Source organism: Megascapheus bottae, chromosome 18 (assembly GCF_031878675.1).
Source record: "Megascapheus bottae isolate mThoBot1 chromosome 18, mThoBot2.hap1, whole genome shotgun sequence".
Lineage (NCBI taxonomy): Eukaryota > Metazoa > Chordata > Mammalia > Rodentia > Geomyidae > Megascapheus > Megascapheus bottae.
In genome coordinates, this window is record NC_143526.1 from 22931941 (window position 1) to 22935089 (window position 3149).

General features: G+C 44.5%; 1 pseudogene; it reads right to left on the bottom strand.

Moving 5' to 3' along the window:
* Positions 1-487: 487 nt before the first annotated feature.
* On the bottom strand, positions 488-1962 carry LOC150050212 (unconventional prefoldin RPB5 interactor 1 pseudogene; annotated as a pseudogene).
* Positions 1963-3149: the final 1187 nt, after the last annotated feature.

Consider the following 3149-nt stretch of genomic DNA (forward strand, 5'->3'; position numbering starts at 1 on the left):
TATTCACAGCAATAGGAGCTTTACCTGTGGCTCTCAGGTAGGTGGGGGATAAGGTAGGAGCCACTGATAAATTTTCTCCACATTCCTTCTAAGACCTAAGAAAAGATTACAATAGACAATTCTTGAAAATTGGTACTGTAGTGGGTGTATATCCAGCTCTTAGGTGCCACATTGGATGGAATGATTAGTCATGTTTGGAGAGGGTAGGACAAAGAAGTCTTTAGAAAAAAAATGGGGTACTAGCTAATCTGGAATTTGAAGGGCAAATTTGGAGGTGAAATAGACTCTAGATGCAGGCTGGGTCCTCAGGTCTTAACTCTGTGAGGAGAGCCAAGAACTAGGCTTCTCTTGCTAGAGGAGAGGCTTTCTTGTTTTTTATTTTTATTTTTTGCTGAGTGCTTCAGGATTAAATTATGAGCATTTGTGTTTCTTGCTCTCCTGAACGCAAGTTTTTTCCTTAACTACTTTATTTTTTTTTAATTTTAATTTATTTTAAAGTGCCTTGAAAATGCAAATGCGAAGGGACAGAACCGTTGACTGGATTTGAAATTTTAAGAAGTTTTTTTTCACATGGCCCACATGCATCACAGCTGGTACAGCAAAGCCCGTATTTAGTCTGAAACATGAAAAACAATGCAGACCAACTGTACCCACTGAAAACAATCAAAGCCGTGGTGGTGGCGTGGGAAAGCCAACTGGGGCGGCCATGGGAGAATGGTGTGTGCAGACTGCTGGACGGCCAGTAAGCAGGGCGGCATCCCCCGGCCGCGACCTGGTGCCTGCACACACTGTTCTCCCGGCTGCGCGACTTCAGGATGGACTTGCGTGGGACGTACTCGCCGTTCACCACGTCCACGAAGACCCTGTAAATGTCGGCCGGGGTCTTGATGGTGGGCAGCTCGTGAGCACCGTGGCTGCTGCTGGTGTTCTTGCGCTTCCGTTTGGCTGCTTCTTTCTTTTCACTGAACTTCAACGTGGTGTTTTCCCCAGTATTTATTCGAACCCTCTTAGGTTCAACAGTATGAGAAAAGTAGATGGTTGGTACAGAATTTTCTCCAACCCCTGAAGCATATGGGTGATTTTTCCTTATCCCCATCTTCATACTCGTCATTCTCCTCCTCCTCATCGTTACTGTCATCTTCCTTGCTGTGGTAAGAGTTTGAGCCATTCACAGGACAGAGTGATGGACTATTGCTTGCTGGGCCACTGATCAAGGCTGAGCTAGGAGTGAGCTTCCAATCACTTTTGGGGGTGAAGGAGCTATCAGCTCCACTGCCCACAAGCCCATGTGCCTTCTGCTCCTCCTTTTCCTCTTCAGAGGAACTCACATCTCTGCCATTTGCAATCACAGTGTCAGATTTACTGTCAAGTTCACCCAGCAATTGTTCTTGCTTCTCCAGTTCTTCAAGTCGAGCCCATACTTCCTTGTCAGCAAGCAAATCCTTGGATTTTGAGTCATTGACAAAATTCGCTTCAAAAAGATCTGAAGTTTTTGGTTTGGAATGAGGCTTGTGAGCAATTCGTTGTTTTCCTTTACATTCAAAGTCACTTTTTAGGTCTTCTCTTATATCAACAGTATCACCCGCAGCATCACTCATTTTCTGCAAATCTTCTGTGAATTCAACTCTGGATTCAAAATTTTTCATCACTTTCATCAAATCATCTATTGTTTTTCTCACATGTTCTTTCCGGTGCTCCGCTAATCCCACGGCCTGCTTGGCTGAGCACTTTGCAAACCAGTTGTCCCCTAGTAAAACAGTGATTTCATTGGTGTGAACAAGCTTTCCTGGCATGAAGGCAAAGGGGCCAAAAGGTACCATGATGTTGTAGGACAACTTATCAGGCAAGGTGCTGAGTCTCTCCTGAAGAGCACTGTAGTTGTCATCTACCTTCTCCCAATGCTGGATTTTCTCTTGGCAGCTAGTGACCACCTTTTCCTGCTCCTCACGGAGCTGTGCCACCTCAGGGTGCATACCGCCAGCTTCGAGCCACAGGCCGGACGCCTAGAGCTCCAGCTGCTCCCCTGAGGCGCGGGACCCCCAAAACACATGCACGCACCCGGGCGTCCCGTAGCGGTCGCACCTCTCCTTAACTACTTTAAAGTAGTGATTTGTTCAGCCATGAGAAATCCTTAGAAGGTCTCAGTGTGTGTGTCTGTGTGTGTGTGTGTGTGTGTGTGTGTGTGTGTGTGTGTGTGTGTGTGTGTGTTTGGGGGCTGTTGTGAACAGGCAATCCACATTTGCAGTGCAGAGACAGGGAGTATGAGATGAAGATGCATTGTTGATTTTAACTATTTCTTGTTTATAGTGTGAAACAGTGTAGGGTTAGAGAGTGCTTCTATAGAAGGTAGTTTTTTTTTTTTTTATTAAATTCTCTAGTCTTAGAAAAGCAGTTTCCATCTAAAGCTCAAGAAATTCTAAGAGCTAAAGTAGTTCACAGGCATTGCTTATTGCACCTCGAAGCAACCATTTTGACGATGAGGTTGTTGACTTTCAGGGTGGAGGATGGAGTTAGTTACCTACCATGTGTGTGGGGGTGGAGAGGGATGTGTACGTACAGTCACTGAATGACTACTGTCAGTAACTATGTTCAACAGTGTTTAAAGTAAGGAGAAACACAGCTGTACTTAGTAACAATGCAATGGCCCCACTTTTCTTCCTGCAGCACGCACAGGTGCTAAGCCAATGATGTCAGATTGTAAAATGAGTAGATCTGTGTCCTTCCCTAGAACCACTGGCCATCTGGTGCATACAATAAAAGGAAATCTATTAAAAGGATACTTCTGAGATACTCAAACATTGTAGCGTCACTTTGGAAAGCTTAAAGGAAGAGGACAGCAGAAGCAGTTCCCACCTGGAATGGAATTTGTTTACTCTGCTTATTTGAAATCTGAGCCAAGGACTCTAATGGTTTTGACTAGCTCTAAAATCTCCTTTGTTTTTGCCCACTGAGCTACTTGGGCTGCGCCAGTTTCTACAAATGTGCCTATACAGGTTGCTCAGGAATTTCTGATTTCATTTTTAAAAAGACCTTCACAATTCCTGGGAAATCATTGCTGAGGTCATTTCTTCTCCTAATAATAATAATAATAATCTGTTTAGGGTCACCGAAAAAATGGCACTCCCTGTTTCATACCCCCTTACAAAGTC